This window comes from Leopardus geoffroyi, chromosome D1 (genome assembly GCF_018350155.1).
Source record: "Leopardus geoffroyi isolate Oge1 chromosome D1, O.geoffroyi_Oge1_pat1.0, whole genome shotgun sequence".
NCBI classification, from domain to species: domain Eukaryota; kingdom Metazoa; phylum Chordata; class Mammalia; order Carnivora; family Felidae; genus Leopardus; species Leopardus geoffroyi.
In genome coordinates this window covers 43171926-43185358 of record NC_059329.1, presented here as the reverse complement: position 1 = coordinate 43185358, position 13433 = coordinate 43171926, and the positions used below count along the sequence as shown (strand labels likewise).

The window sequence follows — 13433 nt, the reverse complement described above, 5'->3', positions numbered from 1 at the left end:
GGCCGGCCCCGAACGGTCCCGAAGCCAAGGCTCCTTTGCACGCGGACTCTGGGGTGCTCGCTCGGCTTACTGACTCGTCCCGCTGAGGCCGGGAACCCGCACGGGGCGACTAGAGGTAGTGGCGCGGTTTCCGAGGGAAAACAAACAAACAAACAAACAAACAAACAAAAAACCCCATAAAAGTGAAGCGGAGCCTCGGGAACAGACCCAAGAGGCGACAGGACGGGGGTGGAAATAAGGGCCCACAGGAGGGAGCCCGAGAGCGAGCGGGGCCAGAGGGACTGGAGCGAAGAGGCGTCGCCAAGCGCTTCCAGCCTCGGGGACCCTCCGGGCTCTGCGCACCAGCCTTAGGGGGAGACGGGGTCCGCGCAGCCGGCCGCCCGGCCGGGAGCCTTTCTCTGGGTGCTGAAGGCAGGGGTGACGTAGAACAGGTGCGGGTGCGGGTGCGGGTGGTGATTGCATTCGGGTCGGAATGCGACCCCGGGACGTGGCTCAAGACCCGAACCGAAGCCGGGAGATCGCGGGAGGAATGCAGCGCGGGGCGTGGTCAAAACAAAGCGAAACCCACTCGAGTCCCTGATGCGGCTCCCCCCTCCCCATCCCCCCGTCCCCACGGAGCCTCTGCTCGGGTTTTCTAAGACCTTGTAGAAGGCGCGGCCCAGAAGCGCGCCAGCTCCCTCTGACCTCATCCCACCCGCGGAATTAGGAGGAGCTCACTGGTCCTCACAGCTCCTCACATTACACGAGGAAGTGCATGGGCTTCAGAAGGATTACTCCTCCTCCTGGGGGGCCCTTTGGGCGCTGGATTCCAGCTACTGGGTTGAGAACACGCAGAATTCCACCTTTGAGGTCCGGCGGGGGAGAATAAAACGAAAGGATGGAAGGACAGAAGCCACAGAGGTACTGTAGCCCCGCTGGCAACGTTTTTGATGCAAATTCTCTAACAAATACAGGGGAGAGAATGACTGGTTCCTCTAAGCCATAGGGAAAATAATAAAACTGCCAAACAGGGAAAGGAAAACAGGTCTGAACGTTCTCCAAGAGGCAGATGCAGAAGCCTGGGTGGTCTCAGCTCCTGACATCACCAGGTGTTCCTGAGAGTCCATACCTGCTGGGCTGGAATTTCCATCTCCTTTAGCAAAGGGCTGAAGGTCTTGCAAATGCTGGATCAGAGAGAAAGAAGACACAAGAGGATATTATAATACGAGAGGAGAAAAATAAAACTGAAGAGACACTACACAAAATATGCAAACCTTCCTCACAAGTCTTCGCAGACTCTCCGGCTGATGGGAGGAGGCAGGCTTTCTCCTGCACATCTGGAAAAGCTGCACAATTGCTGTTCCCTTCTATGAACACGTCCCTCTACGGCCAGCATCCTTCTTTTTTATATTATGTCTATCTGAGCCAAGAGTCAGATTCTCAACTGACTAAGCTACTCATATGCCCCCAGCATCCTCCTTTTTACAAAATTTATTTTACCAGCTTGAAAATTGCAGAAAGTCCAGAATCTCGTAGTAGCCTGAAACGCTAATACACTTGCTCTCTATTCTTTCCATTTTTTTCTGCATCTCCATTCTTTTATTCCCTCTGTATCTTTATTCTTATGTTCTTATAGGCTTTTACTGTAGATACATGCTTTTTGTTAGCTTTTTTGATGCATAATTTACATATCATTTACCAACTTTAAGCATATACAATTTTTTTGGATTAGTTGTTTTTTTTATTTTTATTTTTTTAAATATGAAATTTATTGTCAAATTGGTTTCCATACAACACCCAGTGCTCATCCCAAAAGGTGCCCTCCTCAATACCCATCACCCACCCTCCCCTCCCTCTCACCCCCCAACAACCTCAGTTTGTTCTCAGTTTTTAAGATTCTCTTATGCTTTGGCTCTCTCCCTCTCTAACCTCTTTCTTTTTATTTTTTTTCTTCCCCTCCCTCATGGACTTCTGTTAAGTTTCTCAGGATCCACATAAGAGTGAAAACATATGGTGTCTGTCTTTCTCTGTATGGCTTATTTCACTTAGCATCACACTCTCCAGTTCCATCCACGTTGCTACAAATGGCCATATTTCATACTTTCTCATTGCCAAGTAGTATTCCATTGTATATATAAACCACCATTTCTTTATCCATTCATCAGTTGATGGACATTTAGGCTCTTTCCATAATTTGGCTATTGTTGAGAGTGCTGCTATAAACATTGGGGTACAAATGCCCCTATGCATCAGCACCCCTGTATCCCTTGGGTAAATTCCTAGCAGTGCTATTGCTGGGTCATAGGGTAGGTCTATTTTTAATTTTTTGAGGAACCTCCACACTGTTTTCCAGAGTGACTGCACCAGTTTGCATTCCCACCAACAGTGCAAGAGGGTTCCCGTTTCTCCACATCCTCTCCAGCATCTATAGTCTCCTGATTTGTTCATTTTAGACACTCTGACTGGTGTGAAGTGGTATCTGAATGTGGTTTTGATTTGTATTTCCCTGATAAGGAGCGACGTTGAGCATCTTTTCATGTGCCTGTTGGCCATCTGGATGTCTTCTTTAGAGAAGTGTCTATTCATGTTTTCTGCCCGTTTCTCCCTGGATTATTGTTTTTTGGGTGTGGAGTTTGGTGAGCTCTTTGTAGATTTTGGATACTAGCCCTTTGTCCGATATGTCATTTGCAAATATCTTTTCCCATTCCGTTGGTTGCCTTTTAGTTTTGTTGATTGTTTCCTTTGCTGTGCAGAAGCTTTTTATCTTCAAGAGGTCCCAATAGTTCATTTTTGCTTTTAATTCCCTTGCCTTTGGGAATGTGTCAAGTAAGAGATTGCTACGGCTGAGGCCAGAGAGGTCTTTTCCTGCTTTCTCCTCTAGGGTTTTGATGGTTTCCTGTCTCATATTCAGGTCCTTTATCCATTTTGAGTTTGTTTTTGTGAATGGTGTAAGAAAGTGGTCTAATTTCATCCTTCTGCATGTTGCTGTCCAGTTCTCCCAGCACCATTTGTTAAAGAGACTGTCTTTTTTCCATTGGATGTTCTTTCCTGCTTTTTCAAAGATTAGTTGACCATACTTTTGTGGGTCCAATTCTGGAGTCTCTATTCTATTCCATTGGTCTATGTGTCTGTTTTTGTGCCAATATCATGATATCTTGATGATTACAGCTTTGTAGTAGAGGCTAAAGTCAAGCATATATGATTTAATGTTTTGATAAATCAGTGCAGTCATGTTGAAAAGCAAAGGACAAACCAGTTGATATTTAGGTAACATCTAGAGGTTATTATCACTTGAGAAGGAGCATATTTATGAAATTGGCTTGAAAACTTCATGTTTAATTAGGAAAATAAATGTGTATCACAAAGGAACAAAATAATTAGAAGAGATCTGTTGAGGTAATCATGAATCTTAGAAAATGCTATTCACTGAATGTAATTTATGGATCATGTGGGGTTCAGAGGTCCCTGAAATCCATAAAGCAGAAAATTATATATGAAGGAATATTTGGGAACATAGTGAAAGTGCACAGTTCCACATTTCTGACTCAAGAATGTATCTTCCTGCCCAGAGGTCTGTAAACATTATGAAACATGATAAAGGCATTGTCAAAGGAAAGATGCATTTCATAACACAAAGTAAAGATACTCCCACATCCGGATCTCAGTATTGCCTACCCTTTCCCAACTCTAACCCCTTCTCCCATAGAGGTGACCACATCCTAGTGATTAATATATCCTGACACTAATTATCATATTTTTGAAATTTGTGTAAACTCAATCCCATAACACATGCTCTTCTGTGTGTGATTTCATTTGTTTAAAATTATGTTGGTGAGGGGCGCCTGGGTGTCGCAGTCGGTTAAGCGTCCGACTTAGGCCAGGTCACTATCTCGCGGTCCGTGAGTTCGAGCCCCGCGTCGGGCTCTGGGCTGATGGCTCAGAGCCTGGAGCCTGTTTCCGATTCTGTGTCTCCCTCTCTCTCTGCCCCTCCCCCGTTCATGCTCTGTCTCTCTCTGTCCCAAAAATAAATAAACGTTAAAAAAAATAAATAAATAAAAAATAAAAATAAAATTATGTTGGTGAGATTTATCCCCCCACCGATGCATATAGCAATCATTTTTTAAAATTTTGTTTCATAGTATTCCATTATATGAGAATACCATCATTTACTCATTCTACTACTGATGAAAATGTTCACTTCCGTTTGGGTAAGCATAAATGCCTCTGTCATGAAGAAATTGTGCATGTCAAAGATTATTTGTCTAGGACCACACAAGTTATCCAAAATATAATTGCAATATCATAGCTTCTCTAAAGTGAAAAATGTGACCATGAATATGATCATATGAAGGCAAGCCTAAGTCAGATGCTTCAGACTGTGTAGACAGCAATAGCACAGCTGATAGTAACTGTGTGAAAAGCACATACTTTCCTGGGATGACACATGATTTCAATAGAAGGGCACAGGCATTTTAACTGTACCCAGCTGGCCTTCTGGTAATGTGATTGCTACCCAGCAGTGACTCTTCTCAGCCTTCAATGTAGATGCTATTATTTTCTTCTTTAACTCACTGTTACCATTTCTACTTCTAATCATATAAAAGTGGTTTCTTTACATGTTCAAATACACTAGCCATGTAAACACCTTTCAAATAAACTCGCACCAGTGCGAACACCTCCACCTGTTAAGTGTAAAAACGTGAGCACATACATCAGGTGTTCACCTTCTGCTCTGTTAATCCATAAAGAAATCCTTTTGTCTGTTACTCTTTTATTTGTCTTCTGTCCTTTTAACCTTTCTGATATATGTCTTGCATTCAGCATGGAATTGAGTTTTGCTTTTATTGATATGAGAATTTTGTGTGGTTTTATTTTGGTTATAGTATTTTCAATAGTTGTATGCACGTATCTGTCTTTCACTAACTTATTTGTATTCATTGCTTTTGTTCTGGTGTGAAGGTTGGATAGGAAGGCGGGATTTTGTTCTGATGGCTTCCTGATATAATTTGCAAAATAATCTTTTTCTTTAGATATTGTCTCCAAACTAAGACAACACTGGCTTGTATTCTCTTTCTTCCCCTCCCCATGCTCTCCTTCATCCTCCACTTTGATATCATAATACTAACATTAAGGCTTTTCCCTTTGCAGTAGTAAATATGCCTACAGCCTACACCCATGTCTGCACACAAAATCCTGCGACTCCCGGGCATTATAGATGAGGTGGTCCATAAGCTCGTTCTATGCAATGCCTTTCTTCCTCCCCTTCTCCCATCTTTCTTAGTCCTGTCATTTCTATATTATCAGAGCACCTACTAATTAGATTCCTTTCTGTTCATTTGTCCTGCACATGTTTTTGTCTTTGAGGCTAAATATATTCTGTGCTCACCACCACCACCACCACACTAAAATTAGGAGGTTTAAAAAAAGTGCTGGAGAAAGCAAACAAAAAGGTATCCTCTGGTAGAATCCAAGGCAGAGGGAGAACGAAAGAGAGGGGATGAGAATGAAAATGTTCATTCTGGGCGGGGAGGGGAGAATACACTAAGCACTGTCTCTATGATAGCAGGATTTGATGGTTGACTGGGAACAGGTGGAGTTTATAGCTTTTCGTGGGAGGAGGGAAGCCCTGCCCCTTATAAAAAGCTGAACCGGCTCAAGAACCTGTGATATTTCAGAGCAATGTTTTGACCCACAGGTAGGAGTTTGAGAACACTCTTCAGCGTTTATTTCCCCAGAAAATATTTAGATACGATTTGCTGAGCGTCTGTCTGTATTGTGATGGATTTGAGAACAGATACTGACTAGATTAGTAAACAGGGCCAGAAGATTCAATCAAGTTGCACCAAGCCTTCCTATTTTACCTGCACAGCATCTGGTATTTCTGGAACTAGAAGGTAAAGAAATTATCTGTACTTGGAGTTGTTGAGACTGGCCTTCTCCTCCTATATATCTAATCTTTTCTTGGACCTCAGTGTCCTTGTCCAGCTCAAATTATAATTAGCTTCCTGAATTTTCTCCCCAGGTCAGCACTTTGTCCTGGAGGTGGTTAATTTGCTGGATTCACAGGGTAAAGACCACTTTCTCCTTCAGCTCTTTCCATCCTCACTGTCCCCTACAGGTTGACAGCAGGGGGGAGTCTGCTGCTCTAGGTTATGGTTATGCTACTGAGCTCTTTGCACCAAGCAGGAATCTCCAGCTCTGGGGGTGCCCATCTGTTACCAATTGCGTTTCTAAGCTTTCCAGTACTTAGAGTCTCTGGAAATACTGTTGCCTTTCTTTCATGCTCTTGGAGACAATTGGTGATTTTCTCTGTGTCCTGGTGGTCTTGCTCCTCTTGCTCAACCTGGGCTTCATGGGATTACCTCACTCATCACGTTGTTTCGTCATAGGTTTTGTCTTGTTCTCCTTCTTGATCTGCTGGTTCTTGCGGTGGACTCGGGTATTGAAAGTATGCTGTTGCTACTAATATCTTGCTTATAAGTCCTACTGATTAAAATGTTTCATGTGCACATGATTTAAAGCTATTTTAATTCAAAGTTACTTGACAGAGATACGGGAGAGCCTCCTTATATTTGTATCTTTGAATAGATACAAATAGAATAGGAAAACATAAATTACCAAAAACTAAACCTACCCATCAGCCATTTACCATAAATTGAAATGCTATGCAGCTGTTAAAATGAGGGGATACAAACTTACATGGGGTAACTATATGCTAAATTTTTAAAACATAATTTACTCATGTGACTGCTTTATTTAAAAAAAATGCAACTATACGTGCACATATCCTCAAGCAAATGGATACAGACATTAAGAAATAACTAGATTGAGTAAATAGTTCAGTAATTTGAATTTATGTAATTTTATGTTCTGTGGATATTTTGTTTGCTAGAAGCAGGCATTCCTGTTTTTATCTTATTTCTAACTTTGAGATAACTTTAGATTCACATGCGGTTGTAAACTATTGATACACAGAGGTTTCTAATGGCCTTCACCCATTTTCCCCCCAGTAGTAGCATCTTGCATGACTATGGTACATTATCACAATGTGGAAATTGACCTTGATACAATTCACAGGCTTTATTCAAATTTCACAAGCTTTTTTTTTTTTTTTTTTACATTTTTTTTTTATTTTTTTTTATTTTATTTTATTTTTTTTGTGAAACTGAGAGTGTGTAACAGTGTGAGGTGGGGAAGGGGCAGAGACAGAGACAGAGACAGAGGATCCCAAGAGGGCTTTGAGCTGACATCAGAGAGCCCAATGAGGGGCTTGAACTCCCGAACTGTGAGATCATGACCTGAGCCAAAGTCAGATGCTTAACCGACTGAACACCCCCCGGTACCCCCAGATTTCACAAGTTTTACAGTTACTCCTTTATGTGTTCATTTTCTTTCATTATATGTGTACGTTCATGTAACCATCAACACAACCAAGATGCAGAACATTCTACACAAAGATCCCTTGTCCTGTCCTTTATAGTCCCAGCCAGCCTTTAACCCATACCACTGACCAATTTAACCCTGCCTTTAACCCATACCACTTCCTGCCTTTAACCCATACCACTGACCAGTTTGTTCTCCATCTCTACAATTTTGCCATTTCAAGAACTAATGAATGGGATCATATGTTTCAAAACCTTTTTTTTTTCTTTTTTTTTTTTTTTTTTCAACGTTTATTTATTTTTGGGACAGAGAGAGACAGAGCATGAACGGGGGAGGGGCAGAGAGAGAGGGAGACACAGAATCGGAAACAGGCTCCAGGCTCTGAGCCATCAGCCCAGAGCCCGACGCGGGGCTCGAACTCACGGACCGCGAGATCGTGACCTGGCTGAAGTCGGACGCTTAACCGACTGCGCCACCCAGGCGCCCCTCAAAACCTTTTGAGATCAACTTTTAAAAGCCTCATAATTTCTTTGGGATCACTTCTGATTTTTGCAACTATTGCTATTTTGTTTCTATAGCTGGTTTTATTGTTGAGTAGTATTTCTTGGTATGGATGTACCATAGTTTGTCAACCATTCACCCGCTGACAGATTTAGGTTGTTTTCAGTTTAGGGCCAATATAAATACAGCATATACACATTTATGTGTATGTTTCTGTGTGAACATAAACCCATTTCATATCTCTAGGACAAATGCCGAGAATTTGGTTGGTGGCTCCCCTGGGTAGCACATAGTTTTGTAAGAACCTACTACGCTCCTTTCCAGAGTTACTGTACCCTTTACATTCCTCTTAGCAATGTATGTGTGATTTTGTTCCCTTGCATTCTTGCTAGCATTGGTGTTGATACTTGATTTTAGCCATTCTGAAAGAATGGTGATTTTCATTGTGGTTTCAACGTGCACTTCCATAATGGCTAAAAATAGATGAATATGTTTTCCTTATTTACCATCTGTATATCATTTTCAGTGAAATGTCTATTTATGCCCTTTGCCTATTTTCCAACTGGAAAAGTTTCTTTAAAACTGTTTCAAGAATTCTTTATTGTGGATATAAGTCCTTTTTCAGATATGTGGTCATTCACATAAATGATTTCTTGCAATATGCAGTTTGTCTTTTCATGTACAGCTTCTTCCCCAGGGAGAAGTTCTAACTTTGATGAAATTCAGTTTTACAAATTTCCTTTTTGGGGATTGTGCTTTTGTTTGTCAGGCCTAAAAAATTCTTTACTGAATGCCAAGTCTCAAGAATTTTCCTCCTGTTTCTTTCTGAAATTTTCGTAGTTTTATGTCTGTGACGTGAGTCAATTTTTGTAGAAGGTGTGAATTTAGGTCAAAGGTCATCCAGTTGCTCTAGCGCCCTTAGTTGAAAAGGTTTTCCTTTGAACTGCTTATCCACCCTTTTAAAAAAATCATTTGGGGAGGGGGGGGTGGGTTGCTGGGGGTCTGGCGGTCTGGCCAGACTGGCTCGGTCAGTTAAGCATCTGACTTTGGCTCAGGTCAGGATCTCATGATTCATGAGTTCTGTGCTGACATCTCAGAGCCTGGAGTCTGCTTCGGATTCTGTGTCTCCCTCTTTCTCTGCCCCTCCCTTGCTCATACTCTGTCTCTCTCTCTCAAAAATAAATATTAAAAAAATTTTTAAAAAATCAGTTGGGCATATTTGTTTGAATCCATTACTTTTTAACAAAGTAAAAACAATATTCATCTATTCATCAGCTATGAAAGTTTAACCTTTTTTTTTTTTTTTTTAGAAGACCTACTTCTGAAAACAGAATAAAACACTTCACTGGTCAAATCAGTCAATATGCATAGTACCCTTAAAAATATTAAGATGAAAACTAATCAAGCAACTAAAATGATAGCAGACTGTAAATAATTAAGGCAATTTGAATTAATAGGTTTTTTGCATACATTCGAATGAGTTCAGAAAGGCCTGTGTTAGCCTTAAATAAGAAAAGCTTAGCTCTTGCGATTCAGAGACTGGAAATGATGTGTTACTGCCCCCTTGTGGAAGCTTTCTTCCATTAAGGCTATTCTAAAAAGGAATGAAAGCGTGTAATCCTCGCAAGAGCCATTTTCTGCGTTCCCAATTTCTCAAATATGCAACTTTAGAGAGGCTTTTTCTCCCCTCTCTTAAAAATAGTTGTAGATATTTGTCTCAAGGAACTTCATTTGTGGTAAATCTGTTAAATGCCTGCCAGATAATCTGATTAAAATCTACACTAGAACCAAGCAGGGTGGTTTTTTTTTTTTTCTTTTTCTGTGAGAAATGAAAGTTGATTCTAAAAGTTAAAAAAAAAAAAAAAATCAGGGTGTCTTGAAAAACACACTTTGAAGGACTTGTACTCGAGATCACTTACTTTAAGGATGAGTCCCACTGGAGTTTGTATGTTGGGACCAGTGCTTCTCCAAATTGAAGTACACTTAGGTCACCTGGTGTGCTCTAAAACTGCTGTCAGCTTTCTGTGACCATCTCAAGTGACCTCAAGGAGATAACAAAAACAAGAAGAACTGGAAAGCCAGTTAAGTAGAGGCATGCAGGCAGCAATTTTGAAAAATCAGATATGATAGAAACAATGTATTAAGATGACCTAAGGGTCTTTCATGGGTCTACGGAAGTCAGTTAAACCTTAATATTGACAACCAGGCAAATAATACCTTTTGATGCACAAGTATTTGGAGAACTGCTTATAAGCCCATATATCCCTTGCCCATTTTGCATATAATCCCTTGTAAACTAACAAACTTCAGAGCAATCTGAAATACTGTCTCCCAGGCTATACTCCTCAGTAATACAACAAATAAGGCATTTACTAACCTATTTTGAGATTGGCTTTTTTTTTTTTTTCAGTCGACATTATTATCACGTCAAAATGAGTAAATTTGACAATGAGTAAATCAATAATGAATCTGAGAAGGCTCACAGGTGATACTTAGGCTGCTGATCTTGACCAAACTTCGTGTAACAGGTTATGGACTAGCAGTTTGCAGTCCTATCTGCATATTCACCTTGGGAGTTCTTAATTTTATCAGTACCCAGATCAGATCAATTAAATTACAGTCTCTGGGATTGGGATTTAATCATTAGCATGTTTAGGGACATCTGGGTGCCTCAGTGGGTTAAGTGTTTGACTTCAGCTCAGGTCATGATCTCATGATTAGTGAGTTCGAGCCCCAGTTCGGGCTCTGTGCTTGCTGACAGCTCAGAGCCTGGAGACTGCTTGGATTCTCCCTCTCTCTCTCTCTCTCTCTCTCTCTCTCTCTCTCTCTCTCTCTCTCTCTCTCTGCCCCTACCCTGCACTCACTCTCTCTCTCTCTCAAAAATAAAACCTTAAATTAACCATTAACATGTTCAAAGTTCCCTGGTGATTAACAATTTCATTTAATGTTTATTTTTGAGAGCGAGAAAGACAGCACGAGTAGGGGACGGGCAGAGGGAGGGAGACACAGAATCCAAGCAGGCTCCAGGCTCTGAGCTGTCAGCACAGAGCCCAACGTGAGGCTCAAATTCAACAAACCTTGAGATCATGACCTGACTCAACCTCGGACATTTAACTCACTGAGCCACCCAGTATCCCCTTAATAATTTTTTTTAAAGTTTACTTTTATTTGAGAGAGAGCAAGCAGGGGAGGGGCAGAGAGAGGAGACAGAAAAACAAGCAGGCTTCAACTTAGAAACCACGAGACGACCTGAGCTGTGATTAAGAGTCAGACACTTAACCAACTGACCTAATCAGGCACCCCAAACCTCCCTAGTGATTCTAATGTGAAGTCATTATGGTGCAAACCTAAGAGATCCAATATTTAGGGAGAAGCAGACCCCTGGAAATTAAAATTATAAGCAGTAGCATTGTCTTTATCCTCCACCTGGAAATCTGAACTTAATGTCAAAGTTGAGACAGAGAGTAGGGCGCCTGGGTGACTCAGTCAGTTGAGTGTCTGACCTCAGCTCGGGTCATGATCTCATGGCTCATGAGTTCAAGCCCCGCACTGGGCTCTGTGCTGACAGCTCGGAGCCTGGAGCCTGCTTTGGATTCTGTGTCTCCCTCTCTCTCTGCCCCTAACCCACTCACATCCTGTCTCTGTCTCTCTCAAAAATAAACTTAAAAAAAAAAAAAAAAAGTTGGGACAGAGAAACCATACAAAAGTGATCCTGAAAATACCTAACATGAAAGGTTATTGATAGACATTTATATACAACCTGATGCATATGGCATGAGGTCAGTTTCCTTAAACCATTAAGAAATGAAACAAATAAAAGATATTGTGTGTTCATGGTTTGGAAATATTGTTAAAATGTCAATACTACCAAAAGCCATTTATAGATTCAATGTGATCCCTATGAAGATTTCAATGGCATTTTCTTCAAAAGTAGAAAAAAAATCTAAAACTTACATGAAACCACAAAAAATCCTGAATAGCCAAAGCAATCCTTAAAAAGGACTAAACAGTAGGGATTATACTACCTGACTTCAAGCTATATTACATAGTTACAGTCCTCAAAATAGTATATGGTACTGCCATAAAAATAGACAAATCAACAGTATAGAATTGAGAGTTTAGAAATAAACCCAAGCATAAACGGTCAGCTAATATGACAAGAGAGCCAAGAATACTCAGTGGACCAAAGAAAATCTCTTAAATGGTGCTGGGGAAATTGGATATCCAGATGTAGGAGAATGGACCCATATCTTACACTACTAAGAAAAGCCAGCTGGAAATGGATTAAAGACTCAAATATAAGGCCTGAAATGATGAAATTTCTGGAGGAAAACATGGGAAAAGAGATCCTTCACCTGGATATTGGCAATGATTTTTTGGAAAACACATAAAGCACAAACAACAACATAAAAAACACGTGGGACTACCTCAAACTGAAAAGCTTCTGCACAGAAAAACCATTAACAAAGTGAAAAGACAGCCTACAGAATGAAAAAAAAAAATATTTGCAAACCATTTATCTGCTAAGGGGTCAATATCTAAAATATATGAAGAATTCCTACAACTAAAGAGTAAAAAAATAATCCAATTAAAAATGGGATTTTTTTTATATCTGAAACCTAAATAGACATTTTTCCAAAGGTACACAAAAGGTAAACAAGTACATGAAAAGATGCTCAACATCACTAGTCATAGGGGAAATGCAAATCAAAACCACAATGAGATATTATCTCATACCTGTTAGAATAGCCATCATCAAAAAGACAAGATAACAAATGTAGAGGCACATGTAAGGGAGAAGGAGCCTTTCACTGTTGATGAATTTGTAAACTGGTGCAGCCACTGTGGAAAACAAAATGGAGGATCCTCAATAATTTAAAAATAGAACTACCAAATGACCTAACAATTCCACTTCTGGGAATATATCCAAAAGAAAAACCACTCAAAAAGATCTCTGCATCCCCATGTTCATAGCAGCATTATTTATAATAGCTAAGGCATGGAAACAACCTAAGTGTCCATTAACAGATGAATGGACAAAGAAGTTGTGGTATACTTGGGCAATGGAATTTTTTTTTTTTTTAATGATTATTTTTGAGAGACAGAAAGAATATGAGCAGGGGAAGAGCACAAAGAGAGAGAGGGAGACACAGAATCTGAAGCAGGCTCCAGGCTCTGAGCTGTCAGCATAGAGACCAATGTGGGGCTCAGACCCACAAATGGTGAGATCGTGACCTGAGCCAAAGTTGGACGCCTAACCAACTGAGCCACCCAGGCACTCCAGGCAATGGAATGTTATTCCACCAAAGAAAATGAGGAAGTCCTGCCACTCACAACATGCATGGACCTTGAGAATATTATGTTGAATGAAATTAATGAGAAAGGCAAATACTGTGTGATCTCATTTATAAGTGGAATCTAAAAACCCAACTCCTAGACAAAAGGATCAGATTTGTGGTTACCAGAGGAGGGAGTGAAAGGAGGAGGAATTGAAGTAAGGTGGTCAAAACGTATAAATTTCAGTCATAAGATAAATAAGCACTTTAGGAGTGCAATGTACAACATGATGA

General features: G+C 40.7%; 1 long non-coding RNA gene across 1 annotated transcript in view; it reads right to left on the bottom strand.

Annotated features, from left to right (window-relative positions):
* LOC123601037 overlaps window positions 1-13433 on the bottom strand; it is a 41066-nt gene that overhangs the window by 11279 nt on the left and 16354 nt on the right. The window contains exons 2-4 of the long non-coding RNA XR_006713946.1: window positions 12601-12705; window positions 9783-9905; window positions 1109-1163 (exon numbers count right to left, since the gene is read on the bottom strand). This is a non-coding gene — a long non-coding RNA (uncharacterized LOC123601037). The remainder of the gene's footprint in view (window positions 1-1108; window positions 1164-9782; window positions 9906-12600; window positions 12706-13433) is intronic.